Here is a 23,947-nt window from a genome sequence, read left to right as displayed (position 1 = left end):
TGAATCTCTTCTCTGCTCAACCTGTAGCCGTGCCTGCGATTGCTCCAACCCAAGCGTAGGACCTTGAACTTGGCATTCAAGATGCTCTAAAAAAGCATTGTGTTTTGTTGCATCAGGAGCTTCATCTCCTGCTCCCTCCCTGCTTTTGCCCTCACTCTTTAGAAGTAGGGAGAATTGGTAGCTCTGGTGCAATTATACTAATGGGAAAAGCTATAGACTTGCAAAGTAAGGAGTGTCCTGTTCACTTCTGAACCATTCCACAGCAGGACACAGATCATTAGATGAGGAAGATGGCTCCAGAGGACTTTTGGAAAGGTTATATATGTGCCCTTTTGACAAAAACTAGCAGAAGAACACTTCAGAAACCAGTCTATATGTGAAAAACAGCACCAGCATTTTGTCGTGTTGCTTTTAGGAGATGGCAGTGGGATGCAAACATCATTCATGCTATTTTGTTGTGAAACCTGCATCTGAGCTGTGGTATTGCTTTATTCTGCTTTTCTCTTGAAAAAAACAGGTAAGCACCTGGATTCTGTCAGATCATTATGGGCTGGTGTGATTTCTCTCCAGCATGTCCTAGTGTCTAACTGCAGGGAATTGTGCTTCCAGATCTCCCCATAGAACTGCTGTGGTTCTGTGTGCATGCTGGCTTGGAGCTGGGGAGGATTCTGAGAGAGACACTGCCTTGATTCAAGTGATTCATGCTTAAATAATGTCCTTTCACTTCCAGAGAGAGCCAGTGTGACAAGAGCATGTTCTATTTGTTCTGACAGGGAACTTTACATCAGCTATGAAGGGAATTTGAGCAGACTGGGGGCTCCGGTTTCATTCCAAATGTGACAGGGCTGTGTAAATAAATAATCCCAATCTACGTAATTATCTCTTTCTGAAAGTCATCACATCAATCAGACTGATATCAAGGGATGCTGCATGTGGGATTCATGCATCCAACACTGGGTTTTTCCTGGCCTCGCTGCCTGGACGCTTTGAGAAGGGGGACTGTTTTGTGTGCTCTTGAACCTCACACATTTTCTTCTGAGGAAGATCAAATGCTTGTATCATTTTCACCAGAAAAATGCCATCAACGGCAGACTTCCAGTGGTGATTGGAAGTGTGAATACTCATGCAAACTATTTCTTTTGCATACAGTCATCTGGGAACTGGGCCTTTGATTTTCATTTATTATTCTCCCTGGCAGCATGCTCAGTCAGTATGCAGATTTCCTTCTTCATTCAATTTTCAGCGGGCAGGAAGACTACAATTAGATGTATTATCATCCCTGTGAATAAAAGGGAAACACTGAACTGGATCTTTGTGAGCCTGCAGTTGCAATAGGAAGATGCAGATTCATTACACATGAGTAGGGTATGGAAAAAAATCTTCAGACCAACTGAGTTCTGAATTTGGCTCCTTGTCATCTTCCTCCTTTGAGGAACATTTTGCCTTTTGCTATTATTCCAGACCTTCTCCCTAAGTCAGCCTAGACAGGGAAATCACTGAGTGGGACAGAGTTGCATCCTGAAGAACAGACAAGGACAAATAATAGAGGAAAGCTGGCTGGAGAAACAGCCAAAAGGCATGCTGAGGAGGGACTACTGTAAGCTAGGCTTAAGCATGTTTTCAAAGATGTTTCCTATTTAAGCACAGCTGATGTGGGACCTTCATGCTTAAGTACACAGCTAAGAAGCTGGTTGTGCTGAAAGACATGAAATAAGCACAACAGGCAAAGGGATGCTCCTCTGTTTCACCAGGAGGATAAACATATTCATTTTACAGACAGTTTTTTTTGGGCATGGGGTAAGGAACTGTATTTTCTCAGGAGCTTAGTTTGCAGTGTTTGGGTTGAATTAGCTGTGTTGAGAGGAAGGTTCAGTTTGGTGGAATATGCCTATGTGATACCTTGCACTCTATCAGAAGTAATTTATATGTTAAGCATACTTGCTTTGCTCTGAAGCTGCTGGAATCTCCAGGCCACACATTCACGTCCTAGAACTGATTCTGATACCTCCTTGGCTTAGAAAAACAAAAAAGTAATTTCCTTGATTTATAAGAAGAACTGGGATTTGGGAATTCGCCATAATGTTGTGCCTTGTTTACGTTTCCATGCTGTTAATCCACGAGAAAAAAAGAATAAAGACAGATACTTTCTGTTGCCCTTATGCTGGAAAATTATTAATTCACCAGGAAAAACTCATTTGGGAGAACCTGGTAATTTCTTCAACTTCATATGGTGGCACTTCCATGGCTTAGTAAGTTCTCTAGCAGCAGCATGCAATGACTCCTCATATTGTTGAGGATTCCCAAGGCGCAGATTAGCTAAGTCTCTTATACCCTGCATGAGGCCACAGGGATGTGGCATGGCTTCCCAGAAATCACAGTAAAGAAAAGTTATTGTTCCACAAGCAAAGACAGAAGTCAAACTGTGTTTGGCTTCTCTGAAGACTAGTAAGGAATATCTGCGGGCTGCATTCTTAGTAACCCCACTGCAGTTCAGCTGCTCCCAGAACATCCTTGTCTTCCTGTTTTTGCAAACACCAGGGGATGCCCACATATTTGAGACTATGCCACTGTGTAGAATTGGGTTGATAGAGGTAGGGCAGACACAGGCACACAGAGCATGACTGTGTAATTGTGATTTTCTTAGGAAACCAGACAACATGAAAGCTTACTTCCAGTAGGAAAATGCTGCAGTGGACCTTGCGTGCTTTGATTTCTAGCTATTCTCGCTATACGCACTCCTCTCTTTCTCCTTCATCAGGATGTTCTTCTAAGCTCCTTTTTGCTTTTCCTCTTCTCTTTCTACATTTTGGCCTCTATTGCAATTTCCTGGTGTGATGCTTATTACACTAACGAGTTCAGGGATTCACATGGCTGGTGGCAGGTATTGACCTTACTGTCATCACAATGTTGTTGTACCCCAGCTGTCCTGGCTGACAGTCTGCATGCCTGACACCGATGGCTCACCTCATTTTGGCTTTGTAGTCTGGTTTTTCTGCTTTAATGTGGCTGTTCTTCACCACTGTCCCTGATGAATTCTGTAAAATCTGGACTGCTATCTCGTTAAAGTATAGCTTTTAATCACTAGCTTCCTTCATCTCTCCCTGTTGCCTGAGCTGGTAATACTGTACGCTACTTAAGCAGTGCAATTGCAGAGATGTTTTTTTGACACTGTAGGTGTTCTAATTAATGTGAGCAGAAATTATGCTAACTAATCACACCCAATCCAGTGCCAGGGTATTTGGCTGTATCAAGAGACCATTCATAATATATTTTATATTTTAATTTCACATTTGGGTACGTAAGAGACCTTGAATCAAGTCTCTGAAGATGGGTCCTACAGAAGCCTGCATGTCTTGGTGCATGTTATGTTTAACCTGTTCTTGTTGTCCATGGAAGCATTGAATCTGTAATCCTCAGCTGATGAGGGAAACCTGTTTTCACTCCTGTTGCTTACCTAGTGCTTCTCAATGATCAGTTGCACCTTCTGTTGTTCTGAATCTGAGGTACCAAATATTTTCCTGTGAATATGTTTTGTAGACATTGAGTTGAAAGTAAATAAGATGAGGCATTTTTTTTCCATGAGATTCCTTTGACCAGGCCATGCCAAATCTCATGATGAAGTGCAAGCAATCCCTCCCTTTTGTTACTGAGTTTGTCCACGATGAAGCATGTCATCAGTACTGACCCATGGCATCTGCACCATCTCGTATCCACTTGATGTCTTCCATTTCTTCTGAGTTGAGGTGCTTGGAGGTTCTTGTGGATGTGGGGTGTTTTGCTGGGAGAAGCCTTTTCGTTTCACAGTGCTGTGTGAACACTGGCCAATGATCAGACATAGGAGATAAGTTCTAATACCTTCTATTTGTAGAGACCTGTGACCTAAAGGGAGACGCCATTTACTAAACCAGGGACTGAAGGAGAGCAACTTCACGATCCTGTGGTGTTGAACAGGTCAGATCCGTGCCCATACACGTGTAGATCTTCTAATCTCATGCTCCCCATTCTGGGACTTCTGCTCCCTCCTCCCCATCCCATCTTCCCTATCTTCATCTCCCATCTCTTCCCTCCTGCCAATCAGCTGTCCCTAAGCTCATCAGAGCTGTTGCAGCAGGGTACTGTGTGCCAGGAAAGATTATTCTTGACTGGTTGCCAAGTCTCCTGCTCTTGCTCTGGCACGCAGATAAAATGTTAATAGGGCCGAATGCATTTGACACAAAGGGTGAAACTGCATGTTCCAGGCACAGAGCCTCTTGCTTTCCATTTTGCAGAGGCACAGGCTGGATCCTTCCAGTTCATTTTTGCATGCTAAAGAGATGCTGACCGGAGACTTTCAGGCTTGACAGAACCCAGACAGGAATTACACCAGCCTGGTAGCAGGAACCTTAATCAATGCCACCTTCTTGTTGATGGGTACATAATGAGAAAATTTTCTTCTCTAAAGACAAGTCCAGAATTCTTTTTTTTTTTTTTTTTTTTTCTGGAGGGTTATGGCATAGGAATGGGAAGACCTCAGTGAGAGCATCATAGTAGGTTAAAACATGGTTTGTGTTCAACTCTGATCATTGCTGCGAGTGATGAGGCTTCCCAGCAGGATGAGTGTTGGCTGAGGTCATCCCAAGTGCAGGAGGAGATGTCAGCATTCATCATTCCTCACAGCATAGCTAGGGGCAGGAAGAAGCTGCTGTTCACATTCAGCCAGCCAAGTCTCTCCAGGTCTTGCCAAAGAAGAAGGTCAGAATTTTTACTACATTTGATATGGCAGCAAAGCAGGAGGAGAATATTCTTAATTAAGCCCTTCTGAGACAGTATCACTGTGTATCTCTACTGATAGGATTGTTTTGCTTTATTTTTTAATCTTAAGGGGAATTCCAACCTGAAACAATCCTGGATGAAAACTGTTTCCTTTGAAGTCCATAATGGAGAGCTTCTTCTGTAAATCCCAGATGTGGATTATATCTAGCTTCTGTCAACTTTCTTTGTTTAGTAGAAATGGTCTCACTCAAACCACAGAAGCAGATACATATGGAGAGGGCATATAAACAAGATGCTGCCATTTGAGGAAGGAAAGGCAGGGAGGTCTGAACTGACCTGACTATCTACCTTCACAGCTTCTAGTAGAAACTAGATTATTTAGCTTCACAGTGATATCATAGCATCATTATCCATGCAGAGTATTGGCTTCCACATCTCTATCAGGAGCTGTGTCCTACAGGCATGGTGATGCTAGATGACCAAAGCTGTGATCAGGTGCAGAACTACAAGCCCAGTAAGAGGTTTCTATCTTATCTTCAGAGCATCAGATAATTTTGCTTCACAGGAGCACACACTTGGTCAGTTTTCATTGATAATTATCATGCTCTTGAAGGAAGGGTATTTTTAATGGGGACTTGCATGTTTTTTCAGACAATATGCAGTTTCTCTCTTCATTCCCTCTCCCTACACAGTATGCAATAAACTCATCATAAGTTTTATTAATAAACTCCTGGCGATTTCCCTGAGTACTTTATTTAACTGGAAATTACTCTAGGGTCTGGAACCTGTATACTTTTAAATTGGTGGAATATTCCGATCCATTTCAACAAACTGTAAGTAAGGCCTGTGCTTAATTAGGGAAAAAGAAGAGCTCAGGTTGTCCCATGGGCTGGGAGGAACACTGTTCTAGCATAGGATAGGAAGAAGCTTGAAGACTTTGTATATGCATCATGATCTCCAAAAAGATCCCCTGTCCTGGGTCAGGCACAGTGCAATCACAAAACACTCTGAAGAGCTGTGATCTTAGCTTAGGGCAGGAAGAGAAGTGATGCTTGCGGCCTGGCTTGTAATAACTGGAGTGGATAGGGATCTTCCTTGGGAATACTGTAATTGAAATATTCCTCATTTAGTTCAGGCAAGAAAGAGGCAATATTTAACATGTTAACCTGTTAGCATCCACTTAAGTAAGCATTGTTAAGGGACGGTGCCAGAACTCTGAGCTCCTAAAATGCTGCCCAGGTTGCTTCTGAGCTTTCAGAACTGGTCTGGAAGGATTGCAGAAGTGGTTCTCTAGCACTTGCTGCAGTCAAAAAGGGTCAGCTTTCTGGGATGTGGGGAGAAATGGGGTAATATATATGATCAGAAATGAGCTTCAGGAGGTGATGGGCAAGGCAAGCAAGAGCAGTAGGTGGCAGCAGTCTTTGTTCAAAAAAATCCTTTCCTCCTTTTCCCCCTCTGATTTATTCAGCAGTGCTGGCCAAATACCGTGTTTGAATGAATTACTTGCTGAGCATGTACTAACAACATATTTTGGTTACTTGAGTCCTAGGAGGATGATGACTATAAGTAGTGCCTTTGCAAGTGTGAGCCTTTTGAACCTTGTGTTCCTGTGTTAAGGGATTTATCTGTACTGTGGTTGTATGATAGCATGGGTACATATCATGTGAGTTGATGCTATCAGTCACCCTGGGGAGCATGTCAGGCTTAGCCATGTGGCTTAAACGCCTCTGGTTTTGGAGTAGTAAAGCTGCAGCCACGGGGGTTGACTGCTGCTGCTGAAGTAGAGCTGCAATGTGGAACAGTGCTAGTTTGTCACTCTTAGTGCGGCCGCATGCTGAACACTTGCTGGGATGTCTTGCTCTGTGGCTTCTCTGGAGCCACCATATCACTTCTTATTAGCCTTCAAAGCCTCCTGACTCCTCATTACGCTTTTTGCCCTGATGACTTTTGGCTCTCTTTGACATTAAATGAGTGTCTTGCTTTCAGAGATCTTCAAGTGTTGATCAATGGAGGAAGACCTGCAGCCCACCAGTATGGTGGGAGGAAGACCATGTTCCCTTTCTCACAGCCCCATTCCCTGGGAGGTCTCTAGGTCTGGTTTTGATACAGAATGTTGGGTGAAGGTGTTTATAGGGAAGCCAGTTTTCCCTACAACAGATACAGGATTATTGCTATTTTATTACCCAGAGTACATAGGTGTTGTGGCAATTACTTCAAAGAGTAATCACTGAGTAATCAAGAGGCAATATAATTAGTACCTGGATGCAGAATATGTAATTACTGCGTTGTGTAGTGATAGGATATTTGCCAAGCATATCTTTCTTAGTTAACAAGTAATTTAAGAGAATTTACATGGTATTTGTGTCTGAGAGACAGGAAAAAAATCACCCAGCTGGGATCTCTGCAGAGAACCATAAACTTTCTGCCAGCAGGATTTGCAAGCTTTTCCAAGGCAGGCAGCATTGGAGGAATTTGTTTTCTGCCATTCTTTTTCCTTACAATACAGAAGTTCTCTGCCTGCACAGCATTACCAAAGGAAATTTTATTCTTTATTTCCTGCCATGTGAAATGTGTGTGGCAGCCATGAGAGCAGATTCATCCAGAAAAGAGATAAATGAAGAGAGAACAACTCATCTAACAGCAACACCCCACCACCACCACCCTCCCCCCCGGAAATAGGGTTTCCAAGCTTTGAAATGTAAGAACAAACTGTCTCGTCTCCATTAAAGCCTGAGCACTGAACCATCTCACTGGGGCCAGGCAGGGCTATGTGTCCCTACGTGCAAAGGTGGAAAGGAAGGCTTCATAGGGTCCCCAGTGCATGGTGAGGATGTCTTCCTTCCAAGATGTCATGAGCTCCAAGGACTGTTTCAGCAGGATTTCTGCTATATGAATGAGAGCCGTACCGCAGTGGCAGCAGTAGGGAACAACAAAATTTATGGTTGTACCTATGCTTTTGCAGTAGCAAAGCAGACATTTGTTTCATGTGGCCTCTGTTAAAGCACAGCAGCATCTTTCCTGTTTCTCTCAGTAGGAGAGTGAATGGTGTTTACTAACTGTCCTTCCTGTTTTTAGGAATACCCTGCTTATGGTAAATCACAGAATGTTAGAACTGTGCCCTCATTTATACAGGGACCAGAGTGGGGATGTGGGGGGCAGGCAGCACCAGATGACAAACATCATTGAGGAAGCTCTTTTCATCACTGCACTTGGCCTTAATTACATTATATAGTCCTCCCCAGAGAAATCTCCAACACTTCAGGCTTTCTTAAAGTAATACTTTATCATTTTTTTTTTCCATTAAATAGTAACTACTCTTTAGAGCAGTTTAACATTCTGCTTTTCCTTCACCTGGTAACGAAGTTGTACTCCTGCACACCCTGAGTGTAAATAGACTGAGGTTTTGGTAATTTAGCTATTAAGAATGGGCAGTTATACTCTTTCCTGATAGCTTTTTGGTTTTGTTTTGTAGCGTTCACTTTTGGGTTAGTGGCCCTTTTTTACATATCTCTTGCATCCAGTGCCAAAGAGATAAACCACAGCCACCACGTCTTTTGCAAAACGAACCTGGCTAATCCTTTGCATTTAAACCAGTGCTCACCTCTCTTTTGATAAATACAGCTTATGCTCTAGTCCCAGAGAATGCAAATACTGTTTGCAGAAATATCGCTATCCTGACTACTTCTCATTATCCTGCTTTTATTGCCAGGGATCCTGGAGCTTTTTACTAGCTCCCAAATCAATAACGCTGTGACATTCATACATTTCTCAGTGCCACTGTGCATGGTACAGTATGAAAGCCTGTGCTTCTCAGGGGCTGTACCTGATACTGATACTTGTGTACTCATATAATCCTTTTCATCTATAGTTTTACAGATCTTAATTAAGATTTACAACGCTACTGTGAAGTGGATCTTTATGTCTGGGCGAACTGAGATGGCCAGATGTTAGAGGGGAGGATTTCAGTAAAGCCCAGGCATTTTGTCAAGTGCATTCAGCTCCCAAAGCAAGGAACTCCTTGGCAGCCAGGCTGCTTCGCAGAGAAAAGCTGCTTTTCTCTGAAGTCAGTACTGGAGCCAGGGACTGCAAACCTGGTGTACTGAGACCCACCTTTGGTGACATCCATCCTCTTCTGCTCTTGTTCCATTTTTGGGATATTTCCTAAAAATATTTAAAGAATCTGTTGCACCCAAGCCTGTAGCATCCCTCTCCCTCTCAAATTTGGAGAGGTTTTCTTTACAGACTTTAAAAATAACTTAATAGCTATTTACTAACAGTGACAATAAATAAATACAATCAATTTGATTCACTCTAGCTTCTGGAGACACTATGCTGGAGACAAGGAGGCTTCCAATTTCCTACATGAGTCACCATGTTCTTGGATTCAAGCTATCAAACTATATCAGCAAATCATATTATATAATGTAATATAACAAGACACAACTGCCTGTGTTTAACCTAGAAAAGATTAGAAAACATGACCTACCACGGTCATTGGGCTGCCCTGGCAAAATTGTCATTCTCTTTTCCATCCTGCTGCCCACCCCTGCTGTCCTCCCCAGTCTGGTATGGTGGAAGGAAATGTGTCACTTTTAGGAACAAAGATCTGAGTATGCTGGTAACAGGGAAGCAAATCCCGCTTGCGCCACTTCTTTGTTTTGGAGGCTGACTGGAGGCTGACGGCTCTAAGGTCTTGTCCAGGGTTTTATGTTTTATAATTGCACAAAACCAATTGCCCCTGATTGAAAACTGATGTATACTCACTGTGACATGGGCGGGAAGACTTTTGAACTGCTAATGATGCCTCGTTCTCACATGTGAAGTGGGAGAAAAAAGGTATGTAAAACTGATGAAGAGTCATTCCCCTTCACAGTATGAAGGGGTTTGGAGTCTTTTAGTTAGGTCTTGCATTTGCCTGGAGCAAGGCACAGTCCAGGAGAATTGCTGGGAGGGGATGAACTGGGGGATACTATAGCGGTATGCTCCTTTCTCTTTTGCTCTGGCCTCTGGGGAGGCAGAAGAGGCTCTATGCCAATGGCACAGAGAGCCCTGCAGCAGGGTTAGGGAAGCAAAAAGAGGTGTATGAGTGTCAATGGCTTCGGTATGCAGACATGCAGCCAACTCTTGCCTGTCTAGGGGCACATCCTACTTGGCCTTGATCTTGGGACAAGGAGGAGACAACCATCATGCATTATACCCCTTGTAGCCTGGTACCTGCATCCATCTATACCCCAAAATGACTGCAAAAGGTCCATTCACTGAAGCAGTTCAGCTGTGAGGATTTTTACTGATTGATGGCCAGTGCAAAATAGGAGCTGTTCATGCTGGTTTCGAGAGGGAAGAGCTGTGAATAAGGTGCAGCTGCCTGTGCCCTGGCAGTTTTGCTATAGCAGACATGACTGCAGAGGCTGTGTGTGTTTAGGCAACATCTGAGAATGTGGGAACGTTGGGAGGAACGGGGTTGTTTCTGGGCTTTCTATTTGCCTTGGAGACTTTCCCCTTTTCTCTCCTAGGACCCAGTGAGCAGCAGCAGCCCAGAAAGTAGTTTAGCACCAATCAGACTCTTCTTGTCATAGGTGTTGGCCTTGGCAGTGAAAACATCACATTTGTCTGAGGGTCTGAGATTCAGCAGGAGGAAGAGGAGAGCAGCAAGGCTTAGGTTTTAAGGGTGATTGGGAAAATTGTGCCTGAAGAATCACAGCCCAAGGAACAAACGTTACTGAGCAGGGGGGCACTAGTGAAATGCATGATCTGGCAGGGCTAGAAGGGAATCAATCGAAGGTGCCTGTCTAGGCTTCTTATCAGCATTACAGTGATGCACCTCTCCACAAAGCCATTATGGAGAAATGTCTCACGGGAGGAGATTTTAATGTGTTTCAGCATGAGGTAAATGATCCCATGCTGACAGAGGCTGGCACCCTCTCTGTGCCAGCACCCTCCACGAGCAGCCAGTCCCCAAGCAAAGCCATAGCTAGTCCTTCTTGACCCACAGCAAGGAAGCTGGCATTAATACTGCTTTGCTACCAGTTACACTTAAAAAAGAGAAAAAGCCAAAACTACCAAAGAAGCCCCAAGCAGCAAAATCCTCAAGCTGTGCTGGAACAGAAAGTAATTAAGAAATATTTTATATCTCCAAGCGGCCCTGAAATTTTTATTCCTGTGCATGAAGCTCCATAGGCTCCTCACAGGCAGCTGCTGCTGCGTTTCAGTGCAATAAATCCTGTTGCCTTTGGAGCCTGACAGCCAGCCCGGGATGTGATCAGAAAACCAACAGGCTCTCTCTGTAAGGCTTAGTCCTTGCTTGCATCAAGTCTGCGTACACCAGCCAAGCCAGGGTGTGCTCCTGGAGCAAGCCAGTAGGATAAAATGCTGATCTTTCTTGGGAAGATAAAGATCAGAAAAGATGGGCAGTGGGGTGAAAAGGGGAATTTGGACAAATAAGCTCACAACTGCAATATTCCCACCCCAAACTCACTAAACCCAAGTCCATTCCAGTGAGTATTTATGGTCCTGTCAAAGATGACAGGTCCAGAATTGAACTTACCTGGAAGCAAATAACAGTATGCTTTAATCTGGCTTCCAGTGAGCTGTTTCTGTGCCTCTCCAGTATTGTGCAGTCCAGCAGGATGTGGGCTGGGGCTGTGACTTGTGTGGGGCTGCGGGAGCTGGGGCTCGGGGTTGGTGTCCTTGGGGGTACCCGCAAGGCAACAGTGAGTGGCTGTCACCTCACCTGTGTAAGCTTAGCTGAGACCAACTGTCCGGCACTGTTGGCAGCTGCTCTGGGAGGGAGACAAAGAAGTGAGCAGCCTGGTTTTCTTTCTCCTACTGTTAACTCTAAGAGAAATAATTTCTAAAACTGTGACCTAAATTGTTTCTAAAACCATTAACGGCAAGGAAACCTCTAGTTATACCCTTGTTGTCTACAGGCTTAATTCTTAATAAGAAACCCTATTCCCTTCCTCTCATTAATCTTGTTCTCCAAAAACCTTGGAGAGTGACTGGGCTCGTGCTATACCATCTTAAAGAATCCCAGCAGAACAGTCTATCCATCTAACAGCTAGAGCAGTAACAGTTATTAGCAGCTAAACCCTTTGGTAGCACACACACAGGGCAGGGACAAGACTTCTCTGGTTCCTCACCATGCAGGTGATGGGGACGTGACTAAGCCAGGCAGGTTCTGCCAAGCCTCTTGGTCATGAGTCAGCTTGCAGGTTGTGAGTTCAGTTTTCTTGCTTTTCCTCACATTTGTCATGAGGTGAAGCAGGATGGAAAGGATATTCTTTGGGGGATGGACGGAGGTGGCTCTGTCGAATTTTTGTGTTTCAGAAGAAAAGTTATGATTCCATTTTGCTCTTGAATAAGTACAAAAAAACCCCCCACCCTCATTATTTTTAAACAAAGTCTTAACTTTGACTGCAGCTTTAGACTTCATCCTTATTTTGAGTTTTCCCCTTTGTAGCTTAGTATAACTAAAATTTTCAAAAGGAGAAGTCATTTTAAGATGAAAACTCCCTCTGTTTAATTTAGAGCAAATCAAATGGGATATTTAAGTTCAGTAATTTAATTTTTTATTTTGTTTTTCACTAAGGAAGCTTTGTCAAAACTGGGAGTTTTTCTTTAAGCACTTTCTAGAGTCTCAAAGACTTGACCTGGAAGGTGCCCAGGTACCTTCTCTCTGTGGATGATTTTGTTCGTCTTCAGATGTCCATAGCTTAAAGAGAGTTTTCTCGTGAGGTTTTCATTTGAGGAATGTGGAGGAAAGCAAAAGCCCCAAAACCTTTGTGGGAGACACTGATTGAAGGGTGCTTCTCCTGCATGTGCTGAAACCTCAGCTTCTTTCTATTGTCCCAGCTGCATTGCCTGAACTGCTGCAGCTGCCAACCAACTGGCATGGTCAGAGCTCCCTGGGGAGCACAGGCAGCTGCCATGCTTAAAGTCCTCCCCCTTCTACCCCTCAGAGCACTGACAAAGGGAAACCAATTAAACCCATCTCTCTACTGCTGCTCCTTTTCCTGTCTCCTGTTTTCTTCCTTCATCTTTTTTCTCCTCATGTTTTCTTTCCCCTCCACCTTCCATGCATGAACTAATTGACGTCTGATCTATTCAGAGGTTTGGCCCTAAAAAGTAACCTTCAGTTAACTGCTCACATAACTTGCCTGTCACTTTTCATAACAGTCAGGGCATCATTTTTGCAAGTGTTCAACAGTAAAATTACTGCTTTGCTCTTGTCAAGCAAATGAGCCCTGAGGCTTGTGTGAGAACCATTAATGATGATGCCACAGCGGGACTGGTGCACTGGGCAGCCTGCAGAATCAGCTTCTCAACTCACTGTGCCCCTGCTGAGCAGTTTAGGTTTAATTAACCTGCGTTAATGCCTGCTGGGATAGCGTTTTCTATGCCTCCTTTTTCAGGGGGTCAAATGAAGCTGGAGACAGCTGCTGGTGTCTCAGGTGCCCTGTGTACGTGGCTGGGATCCTGGAAATGTTTATGTCTGTGGTGTGGAAGTAAACTCTGCTTATTATGCTTGTAAAAACCAGTAGCTGTAGCCTTGGGCTTTGCCAGACTTGCTGAGCTGCTGGAGAGAATTATTGATAGAACATAAAAATGTTACAGTGCGTGGTGCTAGGATACATGACTGTGGTCTCTGATGTGCGTTTGTAGGAATGGCAGGCTGCAGCACTTCTGGAGGGTTCTGCATTGTGTGGGTATTTTGATTCTATGGATCTGTGCATTTCTATGCAGTAATGAAGTTTACTTGCTAATGGCAAAGAACTCTGAGAATGGGATTTATCTTGTTGAGTGTGCACCCAGCTGCTATCAGAAATGTGACCATCTATCACAAGAATGGTAGTGCCTAAAGTTAAGCGGTTGCTACTATTGCTATTTTACTGATGAGTAACAGGTGACAACTCCACATCTGGCATGAAAGTTCAAGAGGATTCTGAGACCTTGAAGGCAACTGGCAATATATAAAAGAGGGGCTCATTTGCAGGTATTGCGGGTGCCCCATAACACTGTGGCTTTGGACAAGAGCTGGGATGTGGCAGCCCCAGACATGGGTGAGGAGCATCTTGTTTGTGGGTCACTTGATGGTAGACGGCAAAGTAAGCACTGAAGCCCCTTTATGCCCTGTGTGTGGTGCCCTCAGCGCAGTCAGCAGTGATTTCTCAGAGGCTTCCACAGGGGAAACCACCACAATGGGAAGGGAATTCAGGGGCCAAGCCCTGCTCTGGTCAGTGAACTTTTGGTTTTTATCCATATGGGCTACAACACGTTGGTAATTTTTGTTTCAACCAGACTCTTAGTGCAGCTCCCGACTTTTCCTACTTTTCACACTTTGTTTTGGAGCTATTTCCCTGCTGTTGCGTGTTCTCTTCCCATTCTATTTCCCACTGAGGCTGATATTTCCCAAGGTCTGATGGTGCTTAAGGAAATAAAATCCCTTTACTGCAACCCTGCTCAGATGGCAAAGCTGTATCTCTTCTAATGGGAAGCCTGATGCTTGGCATCCAATGCTTTGATGTCATGGAGACTGGAAGGAGATTAAGTCCTGATTCCAGAGATCCCACATGTGATTTTGAAACATGGTTTTCCATGTCAGAATAATACTTAAGAGTCAAGTCCCATTCCCAGAGTCCGGGCCAGTAGCAGATGGAACAGTTGAAGCGGCAGCAGGCTTAAGACTGCTCAACCCTGATCCCCCTCCTGCCTGAGGCTGTGTCCTTAGAGTACACCGGTAAAAGTTATAGAAAAGCCGTGGCATAACCCCTGTGATACAGAGCTCTGCCTCTGCCTCTGAACTGGGGTTGTTCCTGGTAAATGGCTGCACAGTAAAAATAACCTTAGTTAAAAGTCTAACAGTGCAGCGAGCAATAGGACCAACAACACTGGCTTTTCAGATGGATTGGGCCTCATTCTTGATGATGAGTGCTGATGAAAGCTTTTCCAGTGGTTGGGCTTTCTATAAATGTCAAAGGGTGGAGGCGTTCATTTTCCTCTCAGGATCTTTCTTTAACCTGCTCATTTTTGAACTGTGTGATATTTTGGAGACTCATTTTGCTCAGTAAAACTGGCTTTGAACTACCTATTGTGCTTAAGTCATTGTGGATGAGAAAGAAAGAAGTGTGTCTATACATAGAGAGCCTTATCACACAGATCCTATTTCTTTAAGGGATTAGGCTTCAGCAGGCACCTGCTGGATCCAGTACCACTCCTCTTCTGCAGAAAAAAATGCATTGCTTAACTTCCTTCTTGCCAGTTTCCCATTTGCCTGCGCTAGAAGGATAAAAACCATAGGAATCAGGAAATCAGGTAGATCTCCCTGCATGTGAAGTTCAGACAGGCCACGGGTTTTGCAATGTACCCGCCAGACCTGGAGTGATTGCATCAAAATCTCTGATTCCCCGCTGAGAGCTCAGTGATTGGTGTTTGTCTCACTAGGTGAGCAGATAACCCTTTACCTTCTCTCTCCACTGTGAAGTAGGATGGAGAGATTCATGTCCTTGTGGTCTTGCTGCTGTGTGGGGACTGAGTAGGATATAATTGCTTTTAGAGAGGTCCAAGTTTGATGTAATGCTTTCTCAGCAGCTGTAGGACAGTCCCAGAAAGGGGTGTGTGGTCAGATAAAGCTGCTTTGGCTTTGACTGCATTGTTGGAAGGGGTTTGGGAGAAGATGCAGAAGACTGGGTGGGTTTGTGTTACTTAAGTGGTTGGCACTCATGTTTTCAAACACGCAGGATTCAAAAGGGGTGAAAACTTGGTCTGGCCACACTGGCACAGTTGAACTGTGAAACTGAAAAAGAGGGAGGATTATTTATTTCCTGCATTGCCTGCTTGTTTAAGGCCTTGGAGACAGGAACAGTTCTACTCTAAACAATGTATGAGAGGCCTTGAGCCTTTTGGCTAATGCATAGGATCCACCTTGTTTGAAGACTCAGGGCAGGTCATTTTGTTTCCTGGGATGTCTGGACCTTAAGATATCCCTCTGTGGGAGCATGAGCGGAAGGATATCAACAATGTGTTTGGAGTGATGGCTCCTATTTCTGGGAACCCTCTGGGCTGCCTCATAGGCACTGTTGCTGCTGCCCTCTTCTTCATGTACCATCCGCTTATGTTTACTTGGCAGGGATTAGGGAGGAACTTGCCATTCCTTATTTCAATATCACAGTGCAGACAAGCAACCATCTAACAAAGATTAACAGATCAGAGTGACAAGAATATAATTAACAGCAGTAGCAGTGGCTGGAATGGCCAGGAAAAGTTTTTCAGTGTTGTAGCATCACCAAGTTGCTGTTTACCTTTCAGAAACTGCTCACAGAGAGAACTGCAAGATGGCTGTCCTATCAATGGTGTTACTCTACTACTAGCGTCTCGCATTTCCTTCCAGGCTGGAAGGGCATGGTCACCAAATACATGCTTTTTTTTTGAACAGTACTTGCTTGTGTCTTCATGTAGCTTGATGGGGAATGAAAAGAATTACAAGTGAAGTGGTCATTAGCACATATTTGCATAGGTTAATTGCATGTGGTAATGAAAGATCAAGTTGATTTTCAATAGGGCTACTGATAGAGACATCTTCATGACAGTGCTTCACGACATCTTTCCTTGTTATTGAATTAAGCTTTTCAGGCCTCAGCAGGCTGTAGCTGAGGAATTTACCAAGAACTCTGGATCATGTCAGACCTTGCTTTTGTAGACCTGGGTATTGGATTTATCTGTGCCGTGCATGTTGGATGCATTTATTGAGTTTACCATTGTAGTCCAGTGAGATTTCTAAAGAGGAAACTACCATCATTCACACAGAGAACCACTATTCTGGGTCCCTGGTGAATCACTCTTGCAAATTTTCATCAACAAAGATGAAGAATAGATGGTTTTAAGAGCATCTGAGTACCTAAAGCCTATTTGTAATAGCCATAATTTCATTGTTGCTCACAAAGGTCCATGGTCATCCTATTGCCTGAGCTAAGTATGAACGGTTGTAATTTATCCTGCTTTTCCTGGGCTAGGCACCGCTTTGTTTTGGTAAACCACTACTCCTACCCGAGCAAGATAGCTTAGAGCTGGCTCTGTCATGTTTACATTAGTCTGCCGCCTGCCACCTACACCAAACCTCCCCTTGGCTGCAGTCCAGGGCTCTTGCAGGCTTTGCAGATGCTCAAGCACCCCAGTGGCTGCAGGATGGGAGTTTAAATAAAACAGAGCATTGATGTGAAGATGAAATTAATTAATGTCCCTGCTATTAAATTACTGTCTCTAAGGGAAGGCTTTTATTTTGCCTCTAAGATGGCAGTGTTTCATTAGAGAAAAAGATTTGTAGAGCTGAAGTTTTGAAACACTTTATTAGGTTTATTTGTAATAAGTAACAGTTGAATCATTTGTCTTGTAATCTTAGTAGAATGCAGAGTTTGGCCCTCTAGTTTTTGATAAAAGAATTGCTATGAAAAACTCACTCTTGTGAATTCCTCGGTTGCAACAGAGTTCCATGATTTTTTTTAAGGACTGCTTCCAAATCAGCAGCTGAACATCTCAGTGGGGCAGCCATTCTTTACTCTATTTGTTTATCTAAAAAAATGTATGGGCAAAGCTGCACACACTGTCCAGAGAACTTCTCAGCTGTGATGAGCAACTCCAGCAGCAAACCGCTGTCTGCAAGGAGGAAAGGAACCTTTCCTGTGTTCTAGCCTTGCTGTTTCAGGTGAGAGGTAAATTGCTTTGATTTTGTGTAGCTGGAGGTTTGTATATTCCTTGTTTATGGATATACTGAGAAGCAGAGCAAGTGAATAAGAAGTAAAGCAGTATTTAGAAAAAACCACTGGAATATGACCTGGAACCCTGCAGGAGAGTTGCAACCATTTGTACCCAGAGAGAAATGGGTCCATAATTTTTTGCTGTGTTCCTTTTACCCACTGACCACCCTGCTGACTTCTTTTTCTTGGCATTACTGAACTAAACTGGACAACAGCCTTCTGTAAGAGTGGAAAGGTCAGGGTGGATGCGCTACGGTCAGGAAGTTTGTACAGCAACTGCCCATATGACTCCTAACTGCAGCCAAAGCTGCCATTTTTTCACTGTCAGAAGCACTACTTTAAATTAAATAAATAACCTACCTCCACAATAGACACTTTTTTATTATATGAACTAAAAGAGAAAATGTACCTGGAGGGTAGACATAATTTATTTAGAAAAATAGGAAGGGTGAGTATCTGCAGATGATGAAAAAATACCCCAGTCCTTGAGGTTATTTGATCTGCTAATTATCCATACTTCAGAACCCATTATTCGCACTTTTCTGCTCTCCTCCAAGAAATCTATTTGGCAGGCATATATGTATGTATTTTTATAGCTTTTTGTGAGATCAGCAAGAACAAAAGAGAAGAAAAATTCTAGTTGTAAACTATTAATAAAAAGCAAACACACAACAGTTGTCTGTGTTTGATGTTTGCCGGTGAGCAGGTGGAGACAGAGATTTCTGCTATGGCGGTATCTTGAATCATTGAAAAAACCCAAGTTTTGCAAACTTGCCTTTGCCCAGCTAAACAACCAAGGGCAAACTGCAGCTCTCTTTGGAAGTATGTTTGGCACACACAGTGGTGGTGACTCATGTATATTAACAGCAGCAGGGTTTTGGATCTCCTGCACCTTGTTACTACAATGCCAAGTTATTCATCAGCACAAACTCTGTCCTGCACCCTCTCCTCCAGAAAGAAGCCAAACTGAGGAGGCCTTTTGAGCTCTAATTTTTGCCAGGCTTAATCCAAAGCTTGCTGCAAAGATTACCTTTGAGTGAAATGCACTGTGGAACTATGTAAAATGGCCCAGGGCAGGTAGGAATCAGACTCTAATCTATGTATCACGTTTTACATCCTGAGTATTTTGCAGTATCATGCAGAAGGTCACCTTTGTGATGCAAAACTGCTGGTGAAACAAGACAGTGCTATTTTCTGAGAGAGTGCTCATAGCCATGGAAGGGGTTTAAGAAGATTGGAGGTTTGCTGGCTAAGAGAGGGAGGTTTTATATATGTCCAAGTTTCTTCTTTTGCTGTATTGTTCGGCAGATTTATTTTTGTTGTTAATGAATGCATGCAGAGGCATCTTCTTCAGCACTGTAATACACCTACCCTGATCATGCCTTGACTCTTTCTTACAGACATGGCTGCTCTCAGTTTTCTGTTAGGTACCTTTGGTCATGACATTGTTGGAGCTACATTCGTGTAATGAAAATCAAAGAAAAAACCCTTGATATCCTTCAGAAAGAAGCATGATTCTGGTTCTGGTACCGCCAGCTCATGCTGGAGATGGTAACTGAATAAGTAGATGGAAGCACAGGGGAAGGCTGGGAGAGTTTGATGTTTGAGGCCCCATTTTATCCTCCTGTGGGTTTGTCCCTCCACCTGCACATCTCTGCCACTCATCCTCCAGTGCTGTGGATCTACAGACATTCTTGCATTCCTGCAGGAGCAGGAATTAGCTAAGAAATGGGCAGTTTTAACTTGCTTGGTGCTCATTCAGTGAACGCCTAGAGCAGGGTGTTGTTCAGCTTGCCCTGATTATGGCTGTGTTGTAGGGAATGTGTTAAAAATGTAGCAGCTACTATGTTCTTGGAAAACATAGGGGTCTTCTATCAGGATAAACGTTTCCAAAAGCGTGTGGTCTCTGTGACAGCTACAGGCCTAAGAGGGACTTAAATGATATACACAGAGCTAGAATTGACCTTTACCAGACTGGACTTCAGTCTGAGCTAGAGAACAGCTTGCTAAAACAGGATTTCTATTGGTTCTCTCTACACCCTGGGAAATATATCTTGCCTGTTCGTATCTATATTTTCCTGAGTGCTTCGTTTAAACTCTGAACTCTAGAGGCAGATGGGCACAGGAGTTTGATGATATTTATAAGAAGTATTTCATATCCCACAGCTGGCAAGAGGGGACTAATAGAGCTTTAGTTGGCTCTGGGTAGAAAGTAGAGCAACATTTTCAGAGTCCATCTGTGCAAATACTGCTGTATTTTATGTCATGTCTTCTGCAGGACAGAAGCCCAATTAGACATGATCTTCATAGGCACCAAGTGAGAACAAAACAGAAACATGTTTTGAGGTACAAGGAAGAAAATGTTCCACATCTAGAGGTGGTGGTCCAAGGTTATGGGCACACGTGCGTTCAAAGGATCTTGCTGGAAGATCACAGTTTAAGAAAGCGCACTCCAGACTGTGGAATTTTCTTCTTTTTAACACATTGACTGTTCTCTTTCAGGAATAGATGTATATGATAGGGGCACGTGTACATTTTGATGAGGTAGGTTTGTCATCCCCCAAGATAGCAAATCTGCCAAGGCTACAACAGCAGACTGCCAGGCCACTGAGCAGTTATCCTTGTCAATCACATTTGAGATAGATTGCATCTGGTGAGTTGTGTACCTCAGAGAGAAGTTGCATCCAAGCAGGGGGGATCCAGCCTGGGAAGAATGAAGAATTAGGGAAATGCACCACTGGGTTGTACTATACTGTAAATGTGACTTTCCATGTGTCAATGATCCAACTGTGAGTCCACTGAGGTCTGGTTATTTCAAGAACAGGATAGGGAGCTGAAACATATTGTTGTCCCTGGGTTTGTCAAGCTTATCTGCAGTTCATGAAGGATGGAACAACAGACAAAAGGAATGTTCTGACTCTGGATGATGATATTGTTTATTTTAATGTAGGTCAGAAAGTCACATTAGAACTGTGGTAGGGAATAGCACTTTGCACAAGGTCATGCTGTAGACCAGTGAACAAGTGACCCAAACCTGTTTGTTTCCATTCATGCCATCTGTCCAGGGCACGTCCGCCTATCTGCAACTCAGCTCATACCCTCATAAAACAGTGGCTAAGCTCCACCACTAGCATAAACTGACCTTTCTGTAAACCTGCTGTGCTGCTTTATATCAGTTGAGCCTCTGGCCCTATCATTTTTAAATGCCACTGTTTGCCAACCTTGCGTTGTTGCTGCAAACCGAGTGTGTTAAGAGAGGATAATTAGGGAGAACACAGTAATTAATACTGCTGATAATAACCCAGAGGTGTAATTTAGCTGCCTGACTTACACTGAATTCCCTGGGCTGGAGAAGGAATGGAAGAGGAAAAGGCACCTGCTGAAGTCTTTTGCAGCAGCTTAGCTCTCTGCAGGAGGCAATCACACACCGAGCAAACATAAGCCCCTGAGGTCTCTCCTGAGCCGCTAATGATTGCCTTGTAGACAGTGATGGCATGTCAGTATTGATTATTTTCCTATTATAAACTCCTTCCTCTCGTCCCTTTTTGCCATGATCTGTTGGGTAAACACAGGAAGCAAGTAAGCGCAGCTGAAGTTTGTGGGTATAAAGTGTTTGGAGGAGGACGAGGGGAAGCACAGCTTTAGCTCTTCAGCTGGCAATCAGTTCTTGTTCTAAGAAAGTGGCTGCAGCTAAAAAAGTCTAAAGGGGTGGGCTGATACAATGATAGGGAGCATCCTTTAGCTTCATCTGGTCTTTTCTATCTGGACATGGACAAGAGGGAATGGGTTTAAGCTAAAAGAGGAGGCATTTAGATTCGTATTAGAAAAAAATGGTTCCCTGTGAGGGTGCTGAGGTGCTGGCACAGCGTGCCCAGAGAAGCTGTGGCTGCCCCATCCCTGGCAGTGTTCAAGGCCAGGTTGGATGGGGCTTTGAGCAACCTTCTCTAGTGGAAGGTGTCCCTGACTGTGGCAGGGGGGTGGAACTAGGTGATATTAAAGTCCTTTCCAATCCAAATCATTCTGTCATTTTATGATGACATTATAAGAGGCATTTGTTTTGCACTGACTGCTGTCTTGAGCACAGCTGCAGTTGGCAATTTATGTGCAAGTCCATGCAGGGCTATTTGTTTTTTATAATGTAGTCACTCCGAATGTTTCATGACCTTCCTTTTCCCAGAGGTCCTTGGAATGTTTCTTGGGTTTCTCATGCCTCCTGTGGTGTCCTGCTGGTTTCATGTGTGGAAGTCGCACATCCCCACACCAGTGTCCAGCTGCTATCTGCCGTATTTCTTCAAAGTGTTTCCCATTACCTAGCTCAAAGCCAGCTTTTTGCGCAATGCAAAGTGCTTCTGTTTGCTACAGCTTTTGCCCCAGTTCCAGCTAGAGCTGTTCTAGCTAGACTGCAGTGTGTTTACTTTAGGTTTAGTTGGGTATGTGGTCATGGATACCACCCTGTCCCTTGGGTTTTTGTCAATGGAAGCAGTTACTGAATATCCACGGGATTCTATTTTGCTATTACTAATACTCTCAGAAGCTTGGGAGAACTGGTGTGCTTCTGCTCACATAAATGAAACTGTAGTTAAACACATGGCAATGTAAGGTCATGCTTTTTCTTTTGATATTTTTTGCATGTGGCATTTGGACTGTTATTTGCTAAATCTTATTCCCTGCATGATCAATGAATAGGTTTTATTCAGGACATTGGAGTGCACTCGGGAGACGTAAGCAGTTCTAGGGACCTTCTCTGTGACCTTGAACAAGTGCTTTCTCTCCCTGGGTCTGCTCCTTCCCAGAGGTTTTAAAACCAAATTGTCACTGATGTCTATTATAATCTTTCAGTCTTTGAAACTATCCTTCGTTGTGTCATCACAATAGTACAACTTACGCTGTAGCTGTGTAGAAGTTGGACATCTAGTCTATATTAATTGTCTAATTCTCTAATGATCTAGTCCATCCCAAAATAGCTTTCTGAAGAAGCTATGGTGAATCATTCTCTTGACTTGCCCCTGGCTAATGAGACTAAGTATCTAATTCTTAAGAGATGTAAGTTTAGGTAAGAGGGATTCCACCCATAAAGTCACAAAATGCAGATGTGAGAGTTTTGTCAGTACACTCTCTTCTTTTTCTCTTTATTGTGGATTTTTTTTTTTGTTTATTTTTGCCTTTGTTCAACAGCAATTACTGAAGCTGCAAAGCTTTCTTGATACAAAGGCATCACATTCTGTCAGTCAACATGATGGAGAATAGGAATGGAAGAGTTTCTGAGAGGAGAAAGGCATAAAAAAATAAGAAAACATTTCTGATGCAGTTGTGTTACAAAGTGCTATCAGTGTTTAGCAGGGAAATAAGACAATCATTGGGTCCTGCTAGGATAAATAACCTTGTTTCTGCCTGATTAGTCCTCGTTTTTGTGGGGAGAAGGTGGTTCATGCTCGATTTGTCAGTCAGTGTATTATACTAACTCTTATTGTCCTCTATGATGGCTAGAAAGGGTTTAGAGAGTTGGTTTTATTTTCTTTTCTTTCTTGTTTTCTATTCCTCTTCTGGCTGTCAGGGTGAATTTGTATCTTCTGGCAATGCTGGGGAGGTCGGGAAGATGTCAAAAAGAGGATGTAAAATGCATTTTAAAGTGAGCTGTTAAGAATTGGTTTGACATTTCTAACAAAAGGAAAGGTTACTGCACACAGCTTTTCAGCTTCTATCTTCTTCTTCCTTTTCTTGTCAGTCACAACTAGAACCAGAGGGATTCCTCATCATGACTGGCTTGTTCTATGCACACAGTTAATCTGGCAGGTAAACTTGACTCAGCATACAGGAACTAATCATGCTGCAGGATGTGTCTAGCACCTGGGTAAATCTGTTCTTTCTAGCATCCCCTGGGGTTCTGGTAGGCAGCCTGGCCAGTTCACAGGTAGCCCTGGGCACTTTCCCTATGATTTCTTCCTTTCTTTTTTTGTAAGAGTGAGAAATGCCTACTCATTCACACTTGTGTCCTGCAAGGAGACCTTGATTCTTAAGTGAACTTTATTGGCTGACTTGCTTCAGAAATTTAAGATTACAGATGTGGAGCCATCTGCATCATCCAATGAATCTTTCCCACTGATAACAGACCAATAATACTGGTGCTGAGTTCGGCACCCTTCGTGGTCATCTGCTTAGGGAGAAGGAAGTTGAAATTCGGGCAAAAAGTTTAGAGACAGCCAACAAATGGACATGCCAGCACAGAAGGGAGTTGTGTTCAGGAAGGATCTTTGCTGGTGAAAAGACAGGGCTTTTTAGTGCAGCAATGTTTTGCTGTTGATGCTTTAAATTGCAAATAAGCTGAGCTTGAGAGAAGGGAAATCAGCATTCATGAGCATGTACTCAACTAATAGGTGCTCACATAATGTTTGATTCCTAAATAACTCAGGAACAGGAAAAAACAAATAATAATTAAAAAAAGGCCA

At 43.4% G+C, this 23,947-nt stretch overlaps 1 long non-coding RNA gene across 1 annotated transcript in view; it reads left to right on the top strand.

Annotated features, from left to right (window-relative positions):
* Positions 1–23,947, top strand: part of LOC136019813 (uncharacterized) — a 161,306-nt gene that overhangs the window by 99,299 nt on the left and 38,060 nt on the right. The window lies entirely within an intron of this gene.

This window comes from Lathamus discolor, chromosome 10, assembly GCF_037157495.1.
Source record: "Lathamus discolor isolate bLatDis1 chromosome 10, bLatDis1.hap1, whole genome shotgun sequence".
NCBI lineage: Eukaryota > Metazoa > Chordata > Aves > Psittaciformes > Psittacidae > Lathamus > Lathamus discolor.
The sequence above is the reverse complement of the archived record's forward strand: the minus strand, read 5'-3'. Positions and strand labels throughout refer to the sequence as shown.